This window comes from Aulonocara stuartgranti (assembly GCF_965226115.1).
Source record: "Aulonocara stuartgranti genome assembly, chromosome: 4".
NCBI lineage: Eukaryota > Metazoa > Chordata > Actinopteri > Cichliformes > Cichlidae > Aulonocara > Aulonocara stuartgranti.
In genome coordinates this window covers 25995760-26008262 of record NC_138942.1, presented here as the reverse complement: position 1 = coordinate 26008262, position 12503 = coordinate 25995760, and the positions used below count along the sequence as shown (strand labels likewise).

The 12503-nt window shown below is 46.8% G+C and overlaps 1 pseudogene across 1 annotated transcript; it reads left to right on the top strand.

Moving 5' to 3' along the window:
• The first annotated feature begins 4830 nt into the window (after nt 1-4830).
• Nucleotides 4831-11705, top strand: LOC309704230 (interferon-induced very large GTPase 1-like; annotated as a pseudogene). The gene is made up of 3 exons (XR_014280864.1): nt 4831-5542; nt 10673-11110; nt 11698-11705. The product of XR_014280864.1 is annotated as an interferon-induced very large GTPase 1-like (transcript).
• Nucleotides 11706-12503: the final 798 nt, after the last annotated feature.

Sequence of the window (12503 nt, the reverse complement as noted above, 5' to 3'; positions counted from 1 at the left end):
AGAGGGTGTTATCCGCTGGTGTGCATCCAAGGCCAACATCTCTTTAATTAGGCTGACAAATAAGCGTTGGCCAGCTTCTGGTCCTCGTCTAAACATCATTAGCTGTTCGAGGTCATCCAGACGTGTAAGTATTATGTATCTTGTCTCCAGGGATTCATGTCCTGTCCCTGGAACAGAGCCTTTATATTGTTCTTCCGTCTTAAATGTCCAGCGCTGTTGCTTGTATTTGTCTCCAATGAAATAGTTTTCAGTGTACACGCCAGAGTCTAGCACATGATCTGGTGGCTGACCCTGAGTCTCTATGATGAATTTCAGATAATCATAGTCATTCTCCGAAGGGTAGAGTGGCACCCCTGTAGCAAGCTCCACAGCCACCAGCCCCAGAGACCACATGTCACTTGCTTCATTGTAAGGAAGGCCAAGCATAACCTCAGGTGCACAGTAACCAACCGTCCCCACAAAGTCACCAGGTATCACTGCAGACACAGGACATGCGAGGCCAAAGTCTATAAGTTTGACTTTGATGGGAGACTCATGGCGGTTTACAACCATGATGTTTCCAGGTTTGAGGTCAGCGTGCACTATTCCCACAGAACTCAGGTGGGACAGAGCATTTGTGATTTGACCTAAAATTGGCCTGACTTCGCTTATGGAGAGACCCTGTTTATTCCGGTCCCCTATGTAGTCCCACAGGCATTGATCAAGGAGTTCAAATTTCAGGCAAACCCGCTGTCCGTCGTGGAAAAAGCCGTTCCATTGAACAATGTTGGCGGCATCTGGATCCAACCTTCGCAGCTGCTCCAAGATGAAAATTTCCACATGTGCCTGTTGCAGAATATCAGGGTCGCTCTTGTTGACTTTAATGGCAACAGCTTGGTTGGTTGTTGTGTCGCGACATTTGGCTACAATACCAAAGCCCCCTTCTCCGAGGAAAGCCTCTACCTTGTAGTGCTTTCCCAAAATGCTCCCTTTAACTAATTCAAGCTCATCTGAGCTGAATGATGGACTGGCTGATGTGTGGACGAATACTTGCTGAGAAAATTCAACCGAGTTTTGAAAACTGCAGTTGATTTTCTGTGATCTCTTGCTTTCCAAGTTTGAAGGGTGCTGAAAGACCACAGGGTTTTGTGATATTTCAGCACTCATGTCAATGCACAGGGAACTCTTAGGGCTGAAAAAGGGATGCCGGAGAACCTCCGAGGGTGTTATCCGCTGGTGTGCATCCAAGGCCAACATCTGTTTAATTAAGCTGACAAATAAGCGTTGGCCAGCTTCTGGTCCTCGTCTAAACATTATTATTTGTTCAAGGTCATCCAGACGCGTCAGTTTTATGCATCTTGTCTCCAGGGACTCATATCCTGTCTCATACTGAAATTGTTGGTCAGTCTTAAATGTCCAGCGCTGTTGCTTGTCTTTGTCTTCAATGAAATAGTCTTCAGTGTAGACGCCAGAGTCTAGAACATGATCTGGTGGCTGACCCTGAGTCTCTATGATGAATTTCAAAACATCATAGTCTTCATTTCCAGGGTAGAGTGGCAGCCCTGTAGCAAGCTCCACAGCTACCAGCCCCAGAGACCACATGTCAATTGCTTCATTGTAAGGAAGGCCAAGCATAACCTCAGGTGCACAATAACCAACCGTCCCCACACGGTCACCAGGCATCACTGCAGACGCAGGACATGCGAGGCCAAAGTCTATAAGTTTGACTTTGATGGGAGACTCGTGGCGGTTTACAACCATGATGTTTCCAGGTTTGAGGTCAGCGTGCACCATTCCCACAGAACCCAGGTGGGACAGAGCATTTGTCAGTTGACCTAAAATTGGCCTGACTTCGCTTATGGGGAGACAGTGGTTTTTCCGGTCCCATATGTAGTCCCTCAGGCATTGATCAAGGAGTTCAAATTTCAGGCAAACCCGCTCTCCGTCGTGAAAAAAGCCGTTCCATTGAACAATGTTGGCGGCATCTGAATCCAACCTTCGCAGCTGCTCCAGGATGAAAATTTCCAATTTCGCCTGTTGCAGAATATCAGGGCGGCTCTTGTTCACTTTAATAGCCACAGCTCGGTTGGTCATGGTATCACGACATTTGGCTACAATACCAAAGCCCCCTTCTCCAAGGAAAGCCTCTACCTTGTAGTGCTTTCCCAAAATGCTCCCTTTAACTAATCCAAGCTCATTTGAGCTGAAGGATGGGTGAGCTGACATGGTGAAATGTGTCGGCTTGGTCGGTGAATTGCTAAGTAAAATTCTCTCAAAACTCTCCAAAAAGGGTTTGCTTGCTGTCAGGTCAAGGTCCGTTGAGCATTAAAGTTTAACAGAGCAAAGCTCCTACTTAAGGGTTTTTCTCTCAGCAAGATGATGACATAACAAAGGATCTATGTCATCATCTTGTGATGTCACAAGATGTCACCTTTTTTCACAAGATGCATTCCATTTGGATCAAAGGCATTCTATTTTTTCAGTTGAAACACTAAAAAAAAACAATGTTTCAACAGGCCAGGCTGCATTTTCTGCTGCAACATCTCAACAGGAGATAATAAGATAAAGACAAGGAAGACTGGTGATCTATCCATATCAGCAACATCGGCAGGTTTCTAGTGCAGGAAGTAATAAATTCAGCCCTCGTGTTTGCACTACAGGTTGCTTTCATGAGTATTTCTGTTTTTGTGGTGGGGGAATTTTTCCTCGTTCCAACGATGTAAACAAAAACATTAATTGTGCTTTCCGCAATGACTAGTAATCATTTTGTCCTACTGTTCATTTACAGAACAGGAAAGGTTTTGTTTGGTTATGATTGTTTTGCAAGAAATACTTCAATCACAGTGGGGTAGTCTTGATTAAAATGTTATATGAGAACTGTGGCACCATGTGTGACCAGATATTGGCATGTAGTCGTCGCCAGACTGTCATCAAAAGTGTGAAGTTTGGGACAGACTGGACAAAATACATTTTTAGAGATGAAAATCTTATGTCCAGTGATAAATGATCAAAATTCCACCATAAACATGGCTTTGACAAAGATGTCCCTTTCTGAAGTAACCCCAAAAAGTTCCTGAAGTAACCAAATGGAATTTAACCAGTGACCTCTCACTTTGCAGGCGAATGTGTAAACCAGCGATGCCTGGAAAACACTAAAACTGTGCCAAAATGTCATTTTACATTCAAAATGGCGGACTTCCAGACTTCCTCTTTGGATTGGGTTCACTGAATCTGTGTGTAATAAATGTCATACATGTATTTCAAGCTGTAAATAAGTTGTTAGAAGTTCATTAAAATTTCTTAAGTGGTGCTGTAGATCCATTTCCGCAGTGCCAGTCACTTTTTAAAAAAAAGTACATTTTGACCTGATGTGAAGAATGCAAAAAATGTCATTAGTTTGGAAGCATGTTTGGTATATGATATACTTGCCTGACTAATAATAATTTATTATTACTATTACTACTGTTGTTGTTGTTGTACAATGGAGCCTTTCCCCTGTGAATGACCAGCTCCCAGCTAAAATGTGTATTTTGTGCCATTTATAAGGTCAGTGCTTTATCATACCTTAAACTGTGCAGGGTAAAAGCCTCAGTTGCTGGGAAAAGCACAGGTGTATTAGAGTTTTTCTGAATTGCTAAAACACTAAACCCCATTGTAAAAACTAAACTGTCAACTATGAAAACTCTTTCATCAAATCAGTCCCACTGTTGCCAAAATCTTAAACACTATTCAAAGCTCAGTCTCCCATTTAGCAAAACTCTAAACACAAAACACACTTAGCAGTGTGGTGCACCTGTTGTCGTGTGAAGGCTGTGTGCAGTAGTGATGTCTCCTGTGTGTCGAAGCTTTGAAGCGTGTGTCGGGTAATCTCATGGTAGTTTTGTAAAGCGCGTATCGAGGCTTGCTTTGATTACGTATGCAGTGATGTTCGAGGCCTCGCGGGCAGTCCGTACCACGTGACTGATTCAGAAACTGGCTCGCCGGTTTGCACCAGATTCTAAATAAATTGGGCAGCAAAACACAGCTGATTCCCCGTCACATTGTGTTGTGGAATTGGATTACGTCCCAGTTACATACTTACTTGAACATTTCTCCTTCGATGGAACCAGCAAGGAAGAGAATATTTGTCTGACAACATTTAATCTCATCTCTCCTAATAAAGTATGCACACAGTAATAAATATCACAAATGATAAGTACCATAATATAAATCAACAACACCACAGATCTTATAATCTGATTTCTGTCTTTTAGTTTATTAAAAAGTGAAGCACCACACACTAGTTTGTGTCATTGTCCAGATGTACATAAGCATGATTACACAGTTACACAATCATACCAAAACTCTGTCCTGATAGTTTCCACTTTCTCTTTTGTATCAGACATACTGAGACAATATTCGGGATAAATAACCATGAAAACAATTTATTTATTAAGTTTAGAGGTTTACACATCACATCATTATAATCATTGAGCCTATCTGACTTTAATCGTCCACTTGATGGCGCAGTAGAGCCAATGAATCGTCACAATGCTTCGAACCATGAGTCGACCAGTTGGATGGAAAGCTTCAGTTCATCACAAGGCTTCATCTCACCATCACTAATGAAAGCTCTTATAATTTGGCTGCTATTAGAGACCATTGATTTAGGCTCTCTTTGGTTACTACGTGGATCTTTTTTCAGACAAATTAATGAAAAAAATATAATAAATGGAAAAACAGAGTACAAATGTGGACAGTTAACTGGATATTACAGCACGATTTCAGTGCATAAATACATAAATGCAGGTCTGAGACATAAGTGGTGCAATATTGATAGAGCTCACATGACTCCGTCCTGTTCGTATCCCAATGGATGTTCAGATGGCAGTATTTCACTGCTCAGACAGTTTTCTGAAGTAGAACATAATTACAAAGCTATCCCAGTGTCAGTACGCCTTACCTTTGCTTGTCCCTGACTCAGTCACTATGGATGTTGAATGTCCTCTGTGGACATTCAGGCAGATAACAAAAACATGGAAGAAAACTAAAATCAAGGGTGATTCAAATGCCATCACCATGAAGACAATGCCCATCTGCAAAGCCGAGACACCCATGGTGTTTTTCTTCCGCCTGGGTTCACTTCCAGTGTCAAAATCTCAGCTCATGAACACTGTGATCAATGACCGTCACAGCACCTTCTTCCATAGAAATTGTCCAGGTAGCACCAAATGTCGCCTGCTGATGGATGGTGTGGCAGAGATTGCCTGGTACTGCCCTGCTGGAAAACCCAATGACTCCTTCACAGACTGCACTGCCTTTTGTAATCTTCATGGTGATGCTCTGTCATTTGAAAAACAGCGTGAGATACTGATTGAAAAAGCTTCAGTCACTGTTGTTCTTGTGAGAACTCTGGAAAAAGGCCAGAAAGGTACTACAGTCATCTCAGACCTTTACAGGTCACCAAAGCCTCTCATTATTCTCATTGCTGATACTGATGGTAGTGCAGTTCAAGTCAAAGATGGAAAATACAAAGTGGGTCTGAAAGACAGAAGCCAGTCAGATGTTTCTGAAGAACTGAAATGTCATGATCCTGGGCCATGTTGGCCCAGTATTCTTAGTTTCATGTATTTTTGTATTTTGTTCCTTATTTAGGCCATGCTTCCTGGGCTGCCCTGTTACGTTGTTCCCTAAGTGTTTTCCCCTTGTGACTCTTACCCCTTGTGTGCCCCTCTGTGTATCTGTGAGCCCTCGTCTCTCCTTGTGTTTTATTCCATGTTTTCCCCAGCCCGTTATGCCTGTGTTCTCTCCGTGCTCTCTCTCCTCCTGTCTGAACCTCTGTACTTCCTGTTTTACTTTGCCCGTCTCCCGTCAATGTTGCGTTCACTCCTGCCGTGTCTTGTTATGATTATTAGTGTCACCTGTGTTCCCCGTGTGCTCCCACTTCCCTCGTTAACCCTCTGTGTATTTATGTCTGCGTCTCCCTCAGTTCTGTGTCGCGTTCTCCCTCATGCTGTGTGTTTCTACCTGTAGCTCCCTGTGTGTTTTGTTAGAGTCTTCCCAGTTTAGATTTTGTAGAGTTTTTATGTTCAGCAATAAAAGCTGCCATTTTGAGTTCAGTCCTGTCTCCAGTGAGTTTGCGTTTGGGTCCAATTCCTGCCGGCACACAGCCAGATCATGACAGAAGAACGCGACCTCGACATGGACCCAGCAACTCACAACCCCTCTGCTGAGCTCCGTGAGGATTTAATCTACACAGTGGAGTATCACTGTCAGGAGTGGGCAGCGCTGCCAGGGGAAGAATATCGGGAAACCGTAGCCATCCGTTTACAGAGGATGGTGTCCGGACTCCCATGGCTATTCTGCGCGCTACACCCCCACATCCAGGACTTCCTTGTCTCCACCGTACGCATCCACCCGGAGCAGCCGCTCCAGTATGAAGAGTCGGAGGATGTTCAGCCCGGTCCGCTGGAGGATTCGCGGCCTGGCTTGTCTCCTCCCCCTTCTCGGCGAAAACGGCGTGCACGCCGCCGGCGCTCCCGAGCAGCAGAGCAGCTTTCTTCCTTTGGTGAGAGTGATCGTGTTTCTCACATTCCGCTCAAGCATTCGGCTCCCAGGCTTCCGGACATTGCACCCTCTTTGAGTAAGACTGTGCTTCCCTCCGTGGACTTTGTTAAGCCTGAATCTGTAGATTGTGACTCAGCAGAATTAAAGTGTCAGGGTTTTGAGGCAGTTAACTCAGTAGCATCTGTTTCCGTGCCTGTTGTTCCTCTGAGTGAATCCAGTGTCAATGAGCGAGCAAGTGATTCTTCTGTTCTGCCTAAACCTGGTAATATAGAGACAATTAGCCATGTAGCTACTCAGAGTGACTGTCTTACCTGCTCACCTGCTCTGTCACCAGAAATCCATGACAGTAACCAAATGGGCTCGGTTAAGTGTTGTGTTCCACGGTCTGACCATTTGAACTCTGTGCACCAGGCATTTAGCTCAGTCTCTGCAAAGAATGTTCAGGAAGCGCCTCACGAAACGACTTTTTTTGTTGTTTCCTATGGGACTGCCACTCAAACCTGGGACGGTGCTGCACCTCAGCTGGTAAATGTAGATGGCAACGGAGCGCCACCTTCTCTCGTGCCTGCTAAGCAGGAGACTGTTTCTGTTTTTCCTCGTGGACTCTTTGAAACTGTGTATTCAATGCCTGCTAAGGTTAAGAACCGCAAGGTTTCATCTGCTATACATAGACTGGCAAAGGATTTTAGTTTGAGCACAGCAGAGCTGGTTGCACAGGTTTACTTTTCTGTTCCCCGGTCATGTCAGTTTAACTCTGTGCGCCATGCTTTTTGGCCAAGTTTCATGGACTCTGTGTGTACTACGTCTCGGGCTACATCCTGTACGACTGTGTGTAGTGTTGTTTCACATCCAGGTTATACAGACGCTGCTTGTGTGAGTTCTCCAGTACCCGTGACTGCTCCTAAACTCACTCCTTCTAAGACTGCTATCCTACACCAGACTCACCCACATACTGCTACCAGAATTGCAGCCCTGCAGAACTGTTGTAATCAGCTTGTACACTCTGAGGTTTTCCAGTCTGAGCTCAGCCACACACCACCACCATCATCAGCCCTAGATATAACAGTGCGTGCTGAGGGGCACAAACCATCTGGGTGAGTGTTCTGTAACTGATGCTCCTTCTAGTGACTGTTTCATGTGCCAACCCGTTCTGTCTTTTGACATGTCCAGTGGGGCCCAGTCAGCTCCACAACCAGTGATTAATCATTCAGTTTCTCGAGTGAGCGGTAACAAGATGGTCGCTTCCTTTGTTAAGCTAGCCAAAGCTGTTCGCTACTCCTCTGAACCTGTTGCTGTGAAAACTGTTGTGGGTGTTACTTCGTCCCTGGACTGTGTGGCTCCCCATCCAGTTAGATCTGAGTCAGCCTGCCGAGTCGGTTCACCTATGGACTGTATGAAAATTGACTTTGTTTCCCAACCTGTGATTGTCCTTCCAGCCTCGATTCTGAAAAGACCTGTTTCTGGCGTTCTTCCTTCTCTGACCTGTGTTAGACAGCACACCGTTCCTCAAGAGACAGTTGCTGATGTCTGTTTTGAAACTGCTTCGGTGACTGTCCCTGAGCTAACCTCCTCCAGGACCGCTAGCGCTAACCTGGAGAGTTTAATAGCAGTGGATTTCCTAGGACCTGCTTGCTTTAAGCCTAGGTCTCCTAAAACTGAGTTTGGCACCAATAACTTAGTTCACCCAGTGACTGTTACTGTTCCTGTGCTTCGCTCTCCACCTCCAATTCCTCTACTCAGGGCAGCACGGGCCCAGCTTTCCCTTGCACCCGTATCAGCTCCTCGGGTGAGGGTGGCTGAGGTCCAGCTGGTCCCTGCGTCTGTCCCCAGCCTGGCAGAGGCTCCGTTCATCCCGGCACCCGTACCTGCTCCTCGGGTGGGGTTGATGGACACCCAGCCATTGCCTGCACCTGTTCCGGTTCCCCGGGTGAGGTCAGCTGTGACCCTGCCGACTCCTGCACCCATCTCAGTTCCTCGGGTGGGAGCGGCAGAGGTCCCGCTAGCTCCTGCACCTACACCGGCCCCCAGGGTAAAGGCAGCCAGAGCCCAGCTCGTCCCTACACCCATATCTGTTTCTCGGGTGGGGATGGCTGGTGTTCGGCCAGGCCTAGCACCTGTTCCTGTTCCCAGGAGGAGAGCAGCCAAGAGTCAGTCACCTGCTCAATCACAAGTTCAACTACCTGCTGACCCGCCATCACTGCAACCACCACTACAACTTGCATTTCTGTCCATAGCACAGTCATTAGCTCAGTTATCAGCCCAGTTCCCTGTTTGGTCACCAGCTCAGTCTCTAGTTCAGTTAGCTCAGTCACCAGCCGAGTTAATAGCTCAGCAACCCGTTCAGACACTGCCAACCTCAGCTGGAAGCCTTTGTGAGCTTTCTCCACCAGCTGAGGACTGCATGGTGCTGACAAACTTTGGACAGACTGTTTGCCCTGCACAGCCCCAGCCGTTGCATCCCAAGCCGACTGTGTGCCCTGTGCAGCTACAGTTAGCGTCCCCTCAGCCAGAAGTCTCTGCACCTGCTGGCTCTGCATCTGTTCTCGCTGGGGGTTCAGGGGAACCTCTCCAGCCTCTCCTCGTCTCCGCTGGGGGTTCAGGGGAACCTCTCCAGCCTCTCCTCGTCTCTGCTGGGGGTTCAGGGGAACCTCTCCAGCCTCTCCTCGTCTCCGCTGGGGGTTCAGGGGAACCTCTCCAGCCTCTCCTCGTCTCTGCTGGGGGTTCAGGGGAACCTCTCCAGCCTCTCCTCGTCTCCGCTGGCGGCTCTGGTCAGCCCGGCCAGCCTCTCCTCGTCTCCGCTGGCGGCTCTGGTCAGCCCGGCCAGCACCTCCTCGTCTCCGCTGGAGAGTCCGAGGGGCCCGTTCAGCCTTTGCCTGGTCCGGCCTCTGCATCAGCTGCACCCACGCCCGGTCCGGCCTCTGCATTGCCTTCAACGTCGCCTTCAACGTTGCCTGGTTCAGCGTCGGCCTCGGCCTCAGCTTCGCCTTCAGCTTCGCCTGGTCCGGCCACCGCTTCGGCTTCAGCTTCGCCTGGTCTGGCCCCCGCTTCAGCTTCGCCTGGTCCGGCCCCAGCATCCGTTCCAGCTCCGTCGCCTGTGGCTGCCACGCCGCCGTCTGGTCCTGCCTCGTCTAGTCCTGCCTCGTCTGGTCCTGTGCCCACCAAGCCTCAACCAGTACGCCCGACGCTCTGCTGCCGCCGCCGTCTTCCTCGCGGCCGGCCTCCGGACCCGCTCTGCTGCCACTGCCGCTTTTCGCGTGGCCGGCCCCCGGAACAACTGGACTGAACTTTTGTGCTGTCGCCCCAAGGTTAACCTTCCGACCTCTTTGAACATTGCTTCCATGTTTTGACCTGTTTTTGTGTATTTGTGGACTCAGTTTTGGTCTCATGCTCCTTGTCTTTTGTTTGGTTTCGTTCTCTCCATCCTGGTCCCCCGCCTCCCGCCCTGGGTGGGTTGTTTTCTGTTTTTCTTGTGTTTTGGTTCTTGGGTTTGGGCTGTCGGGAGCCAGCCCTTGAGGGGGGGGGGGGGGGGGGGGGGGGTTTATGTCATGATCCTGGGCCATGTTGGCCCAGTATTCTTAGTTTCATGTATTTTTGTATTTTGTTCCTTATTTAGGCCATGCTTCCTGGGCTGCCCTGTTACGCTGTTCCCTAAGTGTTTTCCCCTTGTGACTCTTACCCCTTGTGTGCCCCTCTGTGTATCTGTGAGCCCTCGTCTCTCCTTGTGTTTTATTCCATGTTTTCCCCAGCCCGTTATGTCTGTGTTCTCTCCGTGCTCTCTCTCCTCCTGTCTGAACCTCTGTACTTCCTGTTTTACTTTGCCCGTCTCCCGTCAGTGTTGCGTTCACTCCTGCCGTGTCTTGTTATGATTATTAGTGTCACCTGTGTTCCCCGTGTGCTCCCACTTCCCTCGTTAACCCTCTGTGTATTTATGTCTGCGTCTCCCTCAGTTCTGTGTCGCGTTCTCCCTCATGCTGTGTGTTTCTACCTGTAGCTCCCTGTGTGTTTTGTTAGAGTCTTCCCAGTTTAGATTTTGTAGAGTTTTTGTGTTCAGCAATAAAAGCTGCCATTTTGAGTTCAGTCCTGTCTCCAGTGAGTTTGCGTTTGGTTCCAATTCCTGCCGGCACACAGCCAGATCATGACATGAAAGGAATTATCAGAAAGATTTTATATGAACCTCATAGATCCTTCCAGCTTGAATTCATGGCCAAAGTCCCTGGAGTCACAGTGGATGAAGATGATGAAGTCTGTCAAAAAGGGAAGTCTGCTGCACTGAAAACAGTTAAAATGCTTCAAGGGATGGGAATTTCAAAGAACAAAGATACATTTCTACCTTGTCAAGGCGATCTGTGGCATGAGCGGTGTAAAATAAATAAAGAGCTGTATCACCTTAAAGGAAACATTGAGAAGGAAAAAAGTCATAAGCAACAGCAACTGAATAAAATAAGACAAAATCAATGCAAAGCTTCATGTAGTGAACTGATGAAGTCATTCACAGAAAGCCTCTTGTCTTTGCCATCAAAACAGAAGGAGTACTTCCTGAAATGGACTCAGATCTTAATAGATGCCCTATCCACAGACATAGCCGGTGGGCCGCTGGCGATTTTTTGTTTTTATGGGCCGATGGATTTTTTTTATTTTTTTTATTTTAGGAAGGGTATATATAATGAAAGGTGTTGGATTGGCCAATTGGTCATGATCGACTCTGGGCTGGACCAATTACAGGCCGGATGCACCCTCCCCCTTGTTTAGCAATCTCGTGATTTTCGCGCATTGCATGCCGGGAACTCGTGGCAAAACAATCCAAGTAGCGCATCAAATGCAAGCATTTGCAGCACCGCAAAACGTTCATTCTCCGGTTCCAATACCTTCTTGTTTTTTCTTTGCCGCACAAAAGAGGAATGTACAAAACAAAAGGAGAACAATGCCGGTCCGTACAAAGACAGACTCGACGAAAAGACAAAGAAAAGATACGAGGAAAAAATCAAAGGAGTGAAAGGGTCAGACCCTTACGAGCGCACAGAGTGGACAAAAGACGTTAGCGTGCTGCCCAACTTTCACCACGCTCAGATTTATAATTATACGGTTCTTGGAGTGAGTGCATACACTCATGAAGTTTAGTAACTTCAGGTCACTGCAACAAGCCCAGGTACAGTTTACCGACGATGGGTACAGGACCTTGAAATGCACCGTGAAAGACCATCTTACGAACAAAGGTAAGTTTACCAGTCTCACAAATTGTCGTCATAAATACACATTCGTTAACCGTTTATTAACTCATTCACTGCCATTGACGTCTATAGCTGTCAGTTGCAGTGAATGAGTCAATGGGTTTAACTCATTCACTGCCAATGGCTGGCAGTGAATGAGTTAATAGGACCTTTGAGCTCAACGGTAATTAATTAGTAGTGGAAATAATTTCTGGTAGCATTACAGAAATGTAGCAGTGACAATAATATTGTATGTTGTAATCGCACTGGACAATTAGTGATACAAAACAACTGTTTTATCCTGTGAATAAAAGTATATGTTTTTGTCAATGTACCATGGTAATAACAGAAGCGAAACGCAATATTGTGTCAGGACAATTCACTATTTATGCACAATAAATAAAGGAGCATAGCGCGACAATTTCTGTTCAGCGCCAGACTTGCTTGTAACCTATATCACCAATTATGTTAAGAAAAATGACGTATTAACTACTACAAAACTCTGACCTTTGTGGGAATGCTTGGAGCAGACTAACATGTGAGCTGAGTGTTCTGAGACGTTATATTTGATATATCCAGACCATCCGTCGGCTCTTACTTCGGAAACATGGCTTAAAAAATTTCTCTTCAACGACGTAATCCGATAAAAAAAAACGATCTCTTTACCCGTCGGCTTCCCGTGGCTGTCATGCGACCGACTATTGCAGTTAATAATACAACAGCTTCTTGCCATTTTTTGGGTTTCTTTTTATCGCTGTGTAACTGAGTTCA